At 40.4% G+C, this 15,152-nt stretch overlaps 1 non-coding gene across 1 annotated transcript; it reads right to left on the reverse strand.

Annotated features, from left to right (window-relative positions):
• Positions 1 to 9,589: 9,589 nt before the first annotated feature.
• On the reverse strand, positions 9,590 to 9,697 carry LOC130978164 (small nucleolar RNA R71). Its single transcript, XR_009085822.1, has one exon. It is a non-coding gene; the product is annotated as a small nucleolar RNA R71 (small nucleolar RNA).
• Positions 9,698 to 15,152: the final 5,455 nt, after the last annotated feature.

Raw genomic sequence — 15,152 nt, forward strand, 5'->3', positions numbered from 1 at the left:
TCGTCCAAGTAATACCTTACGTGAGTAAGGGTCGATCCCACGGAGATTATTGGTTTGAAGCAAGCTATGTTTATTTTATTAATCTTAGTCAGGATGCCAATAAGATTATTTGGATTTAATTGTAAGAAGTAAAAGTGTTTGGAATTATTAGAAAAATAAAAGAGTGTGAAATAGTTACTTGTTGTACAGTAATGGAAAATATGTTGGGGTTTTTGGAGATGCTTTGTCCTCTGAATCCCTGCAACATAATGCTTACTCACTTTCATAAATGCAAGGCTCCTTCCATGGCAAGCTGTATATAGGAAATCACCATTGTCAGTGGCTACCTCCCATCCTCTCAGTGAAAACGGTCCAAATGCTCTGTCACAGCACGGCTAATCAGCTGTTGGTTCTCGATCATGTTGGAATAGGATCCATTGATCCTTTTGCGTTTGTCATCACGCCCAGCAATCGCAAGTTTGAAGCTCATCACAGCCATTCAATCCTTGAATCCTACTCGAAATACCACAGACAAGGTTTAGACTTTCCGGATCCTCAAGAGTGGCCGCCATCAGTTCTAGCTTATACCACGAAGATTCCGATTAAGGAAGCTAAGAGATACTCATTCAATCTGATGTAGAACGGAGGTGTTTGTCAGGCACACGTTCATGGATTGAGGAAGGTGATGAGTGTCACGGATCATCACCTTCTCCATAATTAAGCGCAAATGAATATCTTAGATAGGAACACGCATGTTTGAAAGGAGAAACAGAAACAATTGCATTAATTCATCGAGACGCTGCAGAGCTCCTCACCCCCAACAATGGAGTTTAGAGACTCATGCCGTCAAAGTGTATAAAATTCAGATCTGAAAATGTCATGAGATACAAAGTAAATCTCTAAAAGTAGTTTAAATAGTAAACTAGTAACCTAGGTTTGCAGAAAAAGTAAACTATGATAGATAGTGCAGAAATCCACTTCTGGGGCCCACTTGTGTGTGCTGGGGCTAAGACTTAAGCTTCTCACGTGCCTGGGGCTGTTTTGGGCGTTCAACGCCAGGTTGTAACCTGTTTCTGGCGTTGAACTCCAGCTTATAACCTGTTTCTGGCGCTGGACGCCAGACAGCAGCATGATACTGGCGTTGAACGCCAGTTTACATCGTCTATCTTCGCGCAAAGTATGAACTATTATATATTGCTGGAAAGCCCTGGATGTCTACTTTTCAACGCCGTTGAGAGCGAGCCAATTGGACTTCTGTAGCTCCAGAAAATCTATTTCGAGTGCAGGGAGGTCAGAATCCAACAGCATCAGCAGTCCTTTTTCAGCCTAACTCAGATTTTTGCTCAGCTCCCTCAATTTCATCCAGAAAATACTTGAAATCACAGAAAAATACACAAACTCATAGTAAAGTCCAGAAATATGATTTTTGCCTAAAAACTAATAATATTTTACTAAAAACTAATTAGAACATACTAAAATCTACATGAAATTACCCCCAAAAAGCGTATAAAATATCTGCTCATCAGGCGCCAAAAACTTGGTGCACGAAATTGTGATCTCTACTTTTCACAACTCAAGCTATCCCCGGTAATGGCTCCAAAAACTTGGTGCTCAATACCATAGGCTAAACATAATTTCACAACTTCGCACAACTAACCAGCAAGTGCACTGGGTCGTCCAAGTAATAAACCTTACGCGAGTAAGGGTCGATCCCACGGAGATTGTTGGTATGAAGCAAGCTATGGTCACCTTGTAAATCTCAGTCAGGCAGATTCAAATGGTTATGGATGATATATGAATAAAGCATAAAATAAAGATAGAGATACTTATGTAATTCATTGGTGAGAATTTCAGATAAACGTATGGAGATGCTTTGTCCCTTCCGTCTCTCTGCTTTCCTACTGTCTTCATCCAATCCTTCTTACTCCTTTCCATGGCAAGCTGTATGTTGGGCATCACCGTTGTCAGTGGCTACAATCCCATCCTCTCAGTGAAAATGTTCAACGCACCCTGTCACAGCACGGCTAATCATCTGTCGGTTCTCAATCAGGTTGGAATAGAATCCATTGATTCTTTTGCGTCTGTCACTAACGCCCAACCTTCAGGAGTTTGAAGCTCGTCACAGTCATTCAATCATTGAATCCTACTCAGAATACCACAGACAAGGTTTAGACCTTCCGGATTCTCTTGAATGCCGCCATCAATTCTAGCTTATACCACGAAGATTCCGATTAAGGGATCCAAGAGATATCCACTCAATCTAAGGTAGAACGGAGGTGGTTGTCAGGCACACGTTCATAGGTGAGAATGATGATGAGTGTCACGGATCATCACATTCATCAAGTTGAGGAACAAGTGATATCTTAGAACAAGAACAAGCTGAATTGAATAGAAGAACAATAGTAATTGCATTAATACTCGAGGTACAGCAGAGCTCCACACCTTAATCTATGGTGTGTAGAAACTCCACCGTTGAAAATACATAAGAACAAGGTCTAGGCATGGCCGTGAGGCCAGCCCCATGATCTAAGATAGCATAAGACTAAAGATAGCTACCGAGATGATCCTAAGATCCAAAGTGATCAAAAGATGAAAATACAATAGCAAAAGGTCCTATTTGTAGAGAACTAGTAGCCTAGGGTTTACAGAAATGAGTAAATGACATAAAAATCCACTTCCGGGCCCACTTGGTGTGTGATTGGGCTGAGCATTGAAGCATTTTCGTGTAGAGACTTTTTTTGGAGTTAAATGCCAGCTTTTGTGCCAGTTTGGGCGTTAACTCCCATTCTTGTGCCAGTTCCGGCATTTAACGCCGGGCAGTTTTGAGCTAATTTGGAACGCCGGTTTGGGCCATCAAATCTCGGGCAAAGTATGAACTATTATATATTGCTGGAAAGCTCAGGATGTCTACTTTCCAATGCCGTTAAGAGCGCGCTAATTGGGTTTCTGTAGCTCTAGAAAATCCACTTCGAGTCCAGGGAGGTCAGAATCCAACAGCATCTGCAGTCCTTTTTAGCCTCTGAATCAGATTTTTGCTCAGGTCCCTCAATTTCAGCCAGAAAATACCTGAAATCACAGAAAAACACACAAACTCATAGTAAAGTCCAAAAAAGTGAATTTTAACTAAAAACTAATAAAAATATAATAAAAACTAACTAAAACAAACTAAAAACATACTAAAAACAATGCCAAAAAGCATATAAATTATCCGCTCATCACATCATATGCATTTATATGTTTGTTTGGTGTGGTTTATTTTTAATGCGTAATTGACTGCATAATTACTTGCTAATTGTTTATTTGTTGTAAATGCTTTCTACCTGTGATTCCCTTGTCTGTAATAAATGTGTTTGTAATAACTGGTTCCGGTGGAGGTTGGGAGGGTCGGAGGAGTTGGAAAGGGGAGTTTTAGATAGATTGAAGACCCCTAGATAGTTGCCTATTATTATTCTTTTTGTGGTTTAGTTATGTTTATAATCTTTAATTATCTGTTGGAAGTTCTAGGATTCCCTTCGATTTTTCCAGGACAGTATATGTTAGATATGTGGGCACTGTTACCATGCTGAGAACCTTTGGTTCTCACCCATGCGAATTTTGTGGTTTTCAGATGCAGGACGTGAGGCTCCTCGCTGAGGCATGCTGGACGCCTTTGATTTAGAAAAGATCCTTATCTCTCAAGGCTTTATTTTGATTATATGTATTTATATGGATACTTATTATCTCCACTGTTTATATATATATATACTATATTGACTCCTCTTAGAGGTTATTTTGGAGAAGCAGGTTTTGTAACTCTTTCTTTTGGGTTTATTTTGGGTTATATATATATATATATATATATATATATGCTCGGGCCGGTTACCTTCGAACCGAGTCTTGAGCTTTGTTTTTTGTATTTCGGCACTCTTCTGTATATATGTCCGTGCTAGTTTATCTTTTACCTCGCTTCACTTATGTTATCGAATTCCGGAGGGTTGCGCTTTTCAATTTAACGATTTTACTTAAACTTTTTCTTCAAAGGCTCCTAGTTATAAATATTTTTCACACTATTATATATATTAGATTTTATTTTTTGAGGCCGTAATACCTCACCACCTATGTCTTATGACTTAAGCATAAGGCTCTGTATGGTAGGGTGTTACATTATGGTATCAGAGCAGTTCGTTCCTGTAGAGCCTGAGGGACGGACTGACTATGCTTTAGTGAATTCTGTGTGTGTTTTTGTGCTATTAGGATATCTAACTGATATAACTGGAATAAATGTTCATGAGCATGCATTTGGGACTTTGAAACACTAGACTTCCGATTTTAAGACTGATCAAGTTGATATCGATTGTTTGGTGTATGGGAACCAGATGGCACCTCGTGGTTGCGGTCGAGACCGTGGGAGAGATCGTACTAGTAATCAGGAACTGGAAACTGACACGAATAACCCAGTGAACTTCATGGCTACGTTATAGAATATGACTGCTACTATGCAAGCCATTGCTGAGGCGCTTGGGCAGCAAATGAACAATACTGGTAATGAGGAAAATGGGGAAAATGGACCGATGACGCTGTCAGCATTCTTGGAAGTTAACCCTCTAGTTTTTAGAGGAACCACCAATCCGACTGAATCTGATACCTTCTTTTAGGCCATGGAACGAGCACTGCAAGCATAACTGGTGCCTGAAGAGCAGTGTGTCGAGTTCGCTTCCTATCAACTCATTGGGGAAATGTTACATTGGTGGCAAGGTACACGACGTCTCCTTCAGTAGGGTGAGGATCCTATTCCCTGGGATGCCTTCCAGGTTAAATTTTATAAGAAGTACTTTCAGAATTCTATGTCCGTGTAGCTGCAGTAGGGTGCTATGTCCGTGTCAGAGTATACAAACAAGGTTAAGGAGCTATGCAAATTTTCTCGCATATGTCAGGGAGCTCCGGGAGACTTCGAGGAATGGAAGTGTATTAAGTACGAAGAAGGACTCCAAAGTGACATCTTAAGTTCTGTAGGACCAATGGAGATTAGTACTTTCTCAGAGTTGGTGAATAAGAGCAGAGTTGTTAAAGACTGTGTGAGAAAGGCAACTACAGAGAAAGGAAGTCATAGGGAGCCTTTTCAGCAAAATCGAGAAAGAAGCTTTGCTCCTAGGGGTCAGACTTTCAAGCGTGGAGGCTTTGTACCACAGCAGGCTCAGGGTCAGGCTAGTTTCAGAAGGCCTAACAACAACAGTTGCCTAGGGAGAAGTGATAAGAGATAATTCTTGCATAGTTTAGAATCAATTAAAGACAAGAATTAATTCGTTAGTTAGTATAGTCTAAACCAACAATGAACTCTCTTAATCAAATGTTAAATTCAATTCAAATCAACCGAGAGTAATTCAACCTCAGGTCGTTCTCCCTTGGAATGCAATTGAAGTGTCATATGCTTTTGGTTGTAAAAGGCAACGGCGCCAAATTTGATGACGAGAATTTATTGTTTGGTTTAGAATCAATTAAAGACAAGAATCAATTCGTTGGTAGTATAGTCTAAACCAACAATGAACTCTCTCAATCAAATTTTAAATTCAATTCAAATCAACCGAGAGTAATTCAACCTCAGGTCGTTCTCCCTAGGAATGCAATTGAAGTGTCATATGCTTTTGGTTATAAAAGGCAAAGGGGTTTTGTGCAGTAAAATAAATGAAATATTAAAAGAACTAAGTGATGAGCGGATAATTTGTATGCTTTTTGGCATTGTTTTTAGTATGTTTTAGTATATTTTATTAGTTTTTAATTAAAATTCACTTTTCTGGACTTTACTATGAGTTTGTGTGTTTTTCTGTGATTTCAGGTATTTTCTGGCTGAAATTGAGGGATCTGAGCAAAAATCTGATCCAGAGACTCAAAAGGACTGCAGATGCTGTTGGATTCTGACCTCCCTGCACTCGAAGTGGATTTTCTGGAGCTACAGAAGCCCAATTGGCGCGCTCTCAACGGCGTTGGAAAGTAGACATCCTGGGCTTTCCAGCAATATATAATAGTCCATACTTTGCCCAAGATTTGATGGCCCAAACTGGCGTTCAAAGTCACCTCAAGAAATTCCAGCGTTAAACGCCGGAACTGGCACCTAATTGGGAGTTAAACGCCCAAACTGGCACTAAAGCTGGCGTTTAACTCCAAGGAGAGTCTCTACACGAAAATGCTTCATTGCTCAGCCCAAGCACACACCAAGTGGGCCCGGAAGTGGATTTTTATGTCATTTACTCATCTTTGTACACCTTAGGCTACTAGTTATCTATAAGTAGGACCTTTTACTATTGTAATAGGGACTTTTTGGGTAGCTATCTTCGTTTTATGCTATCTTAGATCATTGGGAGGCTGGCCATTCGGCCATGCCTAGACCTTATGCTTATGTATTTTTCAACGGTGAAGTTTCTACACACCATAGATTAAGGTGTGGAGCTCTGCTGTACCTCGAGTATTAATGCAATTACTATTGTTCTTCTATTCAATTCCACTTGTTCTTTGTCCAAGATATCACTTGTTCTTCAACTTGATGAAGGTGATGATTGACGCCCATCATCCTTCTCACCCATGAACAAGGTGACTGACAACCATTCTTGTTCTACAAGCATCTGAGGCTTAGTGAATATCTCTTGGATTCCTGATAACACGATGCATGGTTGATCGCCTGACAACCGAGTGCTCGCCTGACAAACGAGCCAGCCATTCCGTGAGATCAGAGTCTTCGTGGTATAGGCAAGAACTGATGGCGGCATTCAAGAGAATCCGGAAGGTCTAACCTTGTCTGTGGTATTCTGAGTAGGATTCAATGATTGAATGACTGTGACGTGCTTCAAACTCCTGAGGGCGGGGCGTTAGTGACAGACGCCAAAAGAATCAATGGATTCTATTCCGGTCTGATTGAGAACCGACAGATGATTAGCCTATGCTGTGACAGAGCATCAGGGACGTATTTTCACTGAGAGGATGGGAGGTAGCTGCTGACAACAGTGAAACCCTACACGAGCTTGCCATGGAAAGGAGTAAGAAGGATTGGATGAAGGCAGTAGGAAAGCAGAGAGACGGAAGGGAAGGCATCTTTATACGCTTGTCTGAAGCTCTTACACCAATGATATACATAAGTATCACTATCTTTATCTTTTATGTTATTTTCGTTCATCACCATATACATTTGAGTTTGCCTGACTAAGATTTACAAGATGACCATAGCTTGCTTCAATGCTAACAATCTCCGTGGGATCGACCCTTACTCACGTAAGGTATTACTTGGACGACCCAGTGCACTTGCTGGTTAGTTGTGCGAAGTTGTGTAATGCCATGGAATTGAACCACCAAATCTTTTGGAGTTCATGACCAGGGATTATGAGAGTTGTGAAAAGTATTGTTCACAATTTCGTCCACCAAGTTTTTGGCGCCGTTGCCGGGGATTGTTCAAGTACTTGAGCAAGCTTTTGGTAACAATGCCTGGGATTGTTCTAGTTTGGACAACTGACGGTTCATCTTGTTGCTTAGATTAGGTATTTATTTTTTTCGAAATTCTTGAAGATGAATTCTAGAGTTTCATGATGATTTGTTGAAATCTGGCTGGCTGAGAAGCCATGTCTAATCTGATTGGACCGAGGTTTCAACTTATCACCACAAGAGCTTGTTGATTTTCATCAATTTTACTTTTGGAGCAGTGATCTGCTAAGGCTTGGCTGACCTTTGGTCATGTCTAGTGTTTTGGACCGAAGCTTTCTTTGAAAGCTTGGCTGGCTGTGAAGCCATGTCTAATTCCTGGACCGGAGTCTTAGACTAGCATTGCACTGATTCCTGGAATTCTCATTAAGAATTTTGATACCTTTTTCCACTTAATTTTCGAAAAACACAAAAAAAAAATCAAAAAAATCATAAAAACCAAAAATATTTGATGTTTCTTGCTTAAAGTCTAGTGTCTCATCTTAAGTTTGGTGTCAATAGCATGCATTCATTCATGTGTCTTAAGGGTCTTCAAGTAATTCTTGATGATTTCTTACTCTGATCTTTGAATTCTTTTGGCTTGAGTGTTTATGTGTCTCATATAGTGTTAGTAGTGTACAAACTGCTAAGTTTGGTGTCTTGCATGCATTGTTATTTGATTCTTGTTGCATTTTGATTATTAAAAATCCAAAAATATTTTTAATTTGTGTCTTTTCAAGTCAATGATACAAAGAATTGAAGATTCAGAACATGCTGCAGAGGAATTATACAGAAAAAGCTGAGCATTCAAAAATGCCCAGTGAAGAAGGCAGACTGGCGTTTAAACGCCAGCCAGGGTACCTGGTTGGGCGTTTAACGCCCAAAGAGGTAGCATTTTGGGCGTTAAACGCCAGAATGTATACCATTCTGGGCGTTTAACGCCAGGATGGTGCTAGGGGGAAGATTTTGTTTTCAAATCAATTTTTTTTCAAGTTTTCAAAGCTTTTCAAAATCAAATCTTTTTCAAATCATATCTTTTCAATCAAATGTTTTCAAAGTCAATTTCTTTCCTTTTTCAAAGATACTTACTAACAATTAATGATTTGATTGAACATTTTTTGCCTTTTCTGTTAAGGAAGGTTTTATGTTTGAATCATATCTTTTCTTGTTAGGCAAGTCACTAATTTTCAAATCAAATCTTTTAAAATTATTTTCAAAACATATCTTTTACAATTGTTTTCAAATCATATCTTCTCAATCACATTTTTTTTAAACCAATCAAATCTTTTTAACCTCATCTTTTTCAAAATAGTTTTCAATCAAATCTTTTTGATTTCTAATTTCAAAATCTTTTTCAAAAATCACTTGGTTTCTTTTCCACTTTCAATTTTCGAAAATTATCAATCAATTTTGAAAATGTTTTTAACATCTTTCTAATTAATTTTCGAAAATCCTCTTCCCTCTTTCCCACATCCTTCTATTTATGGAGTACTACTCCTCCTTAATGCACAATTCGAACCCTATTTAATCAAGTTCGAATTCTTCTACCTTATCTTCTTCTATTTTTCTTTTCCTCTGACACTTCAAGGAATCTCTATACTGTGACATAGAGGATTCCACATTTTCTTGTTCTCTTCTCTTTCATATGAGCAGGAGCAGAGACAAAGGCATTCTTGTTGAAGCTGATCCTGAACCTGAAAGGACCTTGAAGAGAAAGCTAAGAGAAGCCAAAGCACAACTCTCTTTAGAGGACCTGACCGAATTCTTCAAGGAAGAAGAACACATGGCAGCCGAAAACAACAACAATGCCAACAATGCAAGGAAGGTGCTGGGTGACTTTACTGCACCTACTCCTGATTTCTATGGGAGAAGCATCTCTATCCCTGCCATTGGAGCAAACAACTTTGAGCTTAAGCCTCAATTAGTTTCTCTAATGCAACAGAATTGCAAGTTCCATGGACTTCCAATGGAAGATCCTCATCAGTTCCTAGCTGAATTCTTGCAAATCTGTGACACAGTCAAGACTAATGGGGTTAACCCTGAGGTCTACAGACTGATGCTATTCTCTTTTGCTGTAAGAGACAGAGCTAGAATATGGTTGGATTCTCAACCTAAAGAAAGCCTGAACTCTTGGGAAAAGCTAGTCAATGCCTTCTTGGCAAAGTTCTTTCCACCACAAAGATGGAGTAAGCTTAGAGTGGAAGTCCAAACCTTCAGACAGAAGGATGGAGAATCCCTCTATGAAGCTTGGGAAAGATACAAACAATTAATCAGAAGATGTCCCTCAGACATGCTTTCTGAATGGAGCATCATAGGTATTTTCTATGATGGTCTCTCTGAACTATCCAAGATGTCTCTGGATAGCTCTGTTGGAGGATCTCTTCATTTGAAGAAGACGCCTACAGAAGCTCAAGAGCTAATTGAAATGGTTGCAAATAACCAATTCATGTACACTTCTGAAAGGAATCCTGTGAACAATGGGACTAATCAGAAGAAAGGAGTTCTTGAGATTGACACTCTGAATGCCATATTGGCTCAGAACAAGATATTGACTCAACAAGTCAACTTGATTTCTCAAAGTCTGTCTGGAATGCAGAATGCACCTGGCAGTACTAAGGATGCTTCATCTGAGGAAGAAGCTTATGATCCTGAGAACCCTTCAATGGAAGAGGTGAATTACCTAGGAGAACCCTATGGAAACACCTATAATTCTTCATGGAGAAATCACCCAAATTTCTCATGGAAGAATCAAGAGAGACCTCAACAAGGTTTCAATAACAATAATGGTGGAAGAAACAGGCTTGGCACCAACAAGCCTTTTCCATCATCTTCTCAGCAACAGACAGAGAGTTCTAAGCAGAATATCTCTGACTTAGCAACAATGGTCTCTGATCTAATCAAAACCACTCAAAGTTTCATGAATGAAACAAGGTCCTCCATCAGAAATTTGGAAGGACAAGTGGGACAGCTGAGCAAGAAAATTACTGAACTCCCTCCTAGTACTCTCCCAAGTAATACAGAAGAAAATCCAAAAGGGGAGTGCAAAGCCATAAACATGGCCGAATATGGAGAGGAAAGAGAGGAGGTGGACGCCACTGAGGAAGACCTCAATGGGTGTGCACCAATCTCCTCTGAGTTCCCCAATGAGGAACCATGGGAATCTGAGGCTCAAAATGAGACCATAGAGATTTCATTGGACTTACTTCTGCCTTTCATGAGCTCTGATGAGTATTCTTCCTCTGAAGAGGATGAGTATGTCACTGAAGAGCAAGTTGCTAAATATCTTGGAGCAATCATGAAGCTAAATGACAAGTTATTTGGAAATGAGACTTGGGAAGATGAACCTCCCTTGCTCACCAAAGAACTGGATGACTTGTCTAGGCAGAAACTGCCTCAAAAGAGGTAGGATCCTGGGAAGTTTTCTATACCTTGTACCATAGGCACCATGACCTTCAAGAAGGCCTTGTGTGACTTAGGGTCAAGTGTAAACCTCATGCCCTTCTCTGTAATGGAGAAATTAAGGATCTTTGAGGTACAAGCTGCAAAAATCTCACTAGAGATGGCAGACAACTCAAGAAAACAAGCCTATGGACTTGTAGAGGATGTTCTGGTAAAAGTTGAAGACCATTACATCCCTACAGACTTCATAGTCCTAGAGACTGGGAAGTGCATGGATGAATCCATCATCCTAGGCAGACCCTTCCTAGCCACAGCAAAGGCTGTGATTGATGTTGATAGAGGAGAGTTGATCATTCAAGTGAATGAAGAATCCTTGGTGTTTAAGGCTCAAGGATATCCCTCTGTCACCATAGAGAGGAAGCTTGAAGAGCTTCCCTCAAATCAGAGACAAACAGAGCCCCCACAGTCAAACTCTAAGTTTGGTGTTGGGAGGCCACAACCAAACTCTAAGTTTGGTGTTGAACCCCCACATTCAAACTCTAAGTTTGGTGTTGGGAGATTCCAACATTGCTCTGATCATTTGTGAGGCTCCATGAGAGCCATCTGTCAAGCTACTGACATTAAAGAAGCGCTTGTTGGGAGGCAACCCAATGTTTTATAGTTAACTATTTTCTTTTGTTATTTTATCTTTTTTGTAGGTTGATGATCATAAGAAGTCACAAAAACAATGAAAAAAGCAAAAACAGAATGAAAAACAGGAAGAAAAACAGCACACCCTGGAGGAGAAGAAGCTGGCGTTCAAACGCTAGTAATGCTAGCTGTTGGGCGTTTAACGCCCAGTCTGGCACCATTCTGGGCGTTTAACGCCAGAAAGGGGCACCAGACTGGCGTTAAACGCCAGTAAAGGGCAACAAACTGGCGTTAAACGCCAGGAATGGGCACCAGCCCGGCGTTTAACGCCAGAAATGGCTCAAAACGTGAATTTTGATGCCACTTGGTGCAGGGATGACTTTTCCTTGACACCACAGGATCTGTGGACCCCACAGGACCCCACCACCACTCTCTCTCTTCTTCCCCCACTCACCAATCACCTCAAAACCTCTTCCCCAAAAACCCTTCACCTATCAAATCCCATCTTTCTCTTCACCACTCACATCCATCCTTCATAAATCCCCACCAACCTCACCCTTCAAATTCAAACCACTTTCCCTCCAAACCCACCCATAATGGCCGAACCCTTACTCCCCCTCTCTCCTATATATACCCTTCTTCAACCCTTCATTTTCACACAACCTAAACACCCCTTCTTTCCCTTCTTGGCCGAACACACCACCTTCTCCCTCTTCCTCATTTCTTCTTCTTCTACTCTCTTCTTTCTTCTTTTGCTCGAGGACGAGCAAACATTTTAAGTTTGGTGTGGTAAAAGCGTTGCTTTTTCATAACCATTTATGGCATCCAAGGCCGGAGAAACCTCTAAAAAGAGGAAAGGGAAGGCAAAAGCTTCCACCTCCGAGTCATGGGAGATGGATAGATTCCTCTCAAGGGTGCATCAAGTCCACTTCTATGAAGTTGTGGCCTTGAAGAAGGTGATCCCCGAGGTCCCCTTTTCACTCAAAAAGGGTGAATATCCGGAGATCCGACATGAGATCCGAAGAAGAGGTTGGGAAGTGCTTACCAACCCCATTCAACAAATCGGAATCTTGATGGTTCAAGAGTTCTATGCCAATGCATGGATCACAAAGAACCATGACCAAAGTGTTAACCCGAATCCAAAGAATTATCTCACTATGGTTCGGGGGAAATACTTGGATTTTAGTCCGGAGAGTGTGAGGGTGGCGTTCAACTTGCCTATGATGCAAGGAGATGAACATCCTTACACTAGAAGGGTCAACTTTGATCAAAGGTTGGACCAAGTCCTCACAATCATATGTGAAGAGGGCGCACAATGGAAGCAAGATTCAAGAGGAAAGCCGGTTCAATTAAGAAGGCATGACCTCAAGCCCGTGGCTAGAGGATGGTTAGAGTTCATTCAACGCTCAATCATTCCCACTAGCAACCGGTCCGAAGTTACCATAGACCGGGCCATCATGATTCATAGCATCATGATTGGAGAAGAAGTGGAAGTTCATGAGGTTATAGCCCAAGAACTCTACAAAGTGGCAGACAAGTCTTCCACCTTGGCAAGGCTAGCCTTTCCTCATCTCATTTGTCACCTCTGTTATTCAGTTGGAGTTGACATAGAAGGAGATACCCCCATTGATGAGGATAAGCCCATCACCAAGAAAAGGATGGAGTACACAAGAGACCCCTCTCATCATGAGATCCCTGAGATTCCTCAAGGGATGCACTTTCCTCCACAAAATTATTGGGAGCAACTAAACACCTCCCTAGGAGAGTTGAGTTCCAACATGGGACAACTAAGGGTGGAGCATCAAGAACACTCCATCATCCTTCATGAAATTAGAGAAGACCAAAGAATCATGAGGGAGGAGCAACAAAGACAAGGAAGAGACATTGAGGAGCTCAAGCACTCCATAGGATCTTCAAGAGGAAGAAAGAGCCGCCATCACTAAGGTGGACCCGTTCTTTGATTTCCTTGTTCTTTATTCTTCTGTTTTTCGAATTTTATGCTTATGGTTATCCATGTTTGTGTCTTGTGATCATTAGTGTCTTAGTGTCTATGCCTTAAAGTTATGAATGTCCTATGAATCCATCACCTTTCTTGAATAAAAACGTGCTTAATTGAAAAAGAAAAGAATTGCATGAATTCTGAATTTTATAGTAGTTTAATTAATTTGATGTGGTGGCAACACTTTTGTTCTCTGAATGTATGCTTGAACAGTGCATATATCTTTTGAATTTGTGGTTCATGAATATTGGCTCTTGAAAGAATGATGAAAAAGGAGACATGTTACTGAGGATCTGAAAAATCATTAAAAATGATTCTTGAAGCAAGAAAAAGAAGGAAGCAAACGAAAAAAAAAACCGAAAAAAAAAGAGAAGAAAGAAAAAGAAAGAAATAAAGTTGTGATCCAAGGCAATAAGAGTGTGCTTAAGAACCCTGGACACCTCTAATTGGGGACTTTAGCAAAGCTGAGTCACAATCTGAAAAGGTTCACCCAATTATGTGTCTGTGGCATGTATGTATCCGGTGGTAATACTGGAAGACAGAGTGCTTTGGGCCACAGCCAAGACTCAATAAATAGCTATGTTCAAGAATCATCATACTTTACTAGGAGAATCATTAACACTATCTGGATTCTAAGTTCCTAAAGAAGCCAATCATTCTGAATTACAAAGGATAGAGTGAGATGCCAAAACTATTCAGAGACAAAAGCTAAAAGCCCCGCTCATCTAATTAATACTGATCTTCATAGATGTTTTTGGAGTTCATTGCATATTCTCTTCTTTTTATCTTATTTGATTTTTAGTTGCTTGGGGACAAGCAACAATTTAAGTTTGGTGTTGTGATGAGCGGATAATTTGTATGCTTTTTGGCATTGTTTTTAGTATGTTTTTAGTATCTTTTAGTTAGTTTTAGTATTTTTATTAGTTTTTAATTAAAATTCACTTTTCTGGACTTTACTATGAGTTTGTGTGTTTTTCTGTGATTTCAGGTATTTTCTGGCTGAAATTGAGGGATCTGAGCAAAAATCTGATCCAGAGACTCAAAAGGACTGCAGATGCTGTTGGATTCTGACCTCCCTGCACTCGAAGTGGATTTTCTGGAGCTACAGAAGCCCAATTGGCGCGCTCTCAACGGCGTTGGAAAGTAGACATCCTGGGCTTTCCAGCAATATATAATAGTTTATACTTTGCCCAAGATTTGATGGCCCAAACCGGCGTTCAAAGTCACCTCAAGAAATTCCAGCGTTAAACGCCGGAACTGGCACCTAATTGGGAGTTAAACGCCCAAACTGGCACTAAAGCTGGCGTTTAACTCCAAGGAGAGTCTCTACACAAAAATGCTTCATTGCTCAGCCCAAGCACACACCAAGTGGGCCCGGAAGTGGATTTTTATGTCATTTACTCATCTTTGTACACCTTAGGCTACTAGTTATCTATAAGTAGGACCTTTTACTATTGTAATAGGGACTTTTTGGGTAGCTATCTTCGTTTTATGCTATCTTAGATCATTGGGAGGCTGGCCATTCGGCCATGCCTAGACCTTATGCTTATGTATTTTTCAACGGTGGAGTTTCTACACACCATAGATTAAGGTGTGGAGCTCTGCTGTACCTCGAGTATTAATGCAATTACTATTGTTCTTCTATTCAATTCCACTTGTTTTTTGTCCAAGATATCACTTGTTCTTCAACTTGATGAAGGTGATGATTGACGCCCATCATCCT

This window comes from Arachis stenosperma, chromosome 4 (genome assembly GCF_014773155.1).
Source record: "Arachis stenosperma cultivar V10309 chromosome 4, arast.V10309.gnm1.PFL2, whole genome shotgun sequence".
NCBI lineage: Eukaryota > Viridiplantae > Streptophyta > Magnoliopsida > Fabales > Fabaceae > Arachis > Arachis stenosperma.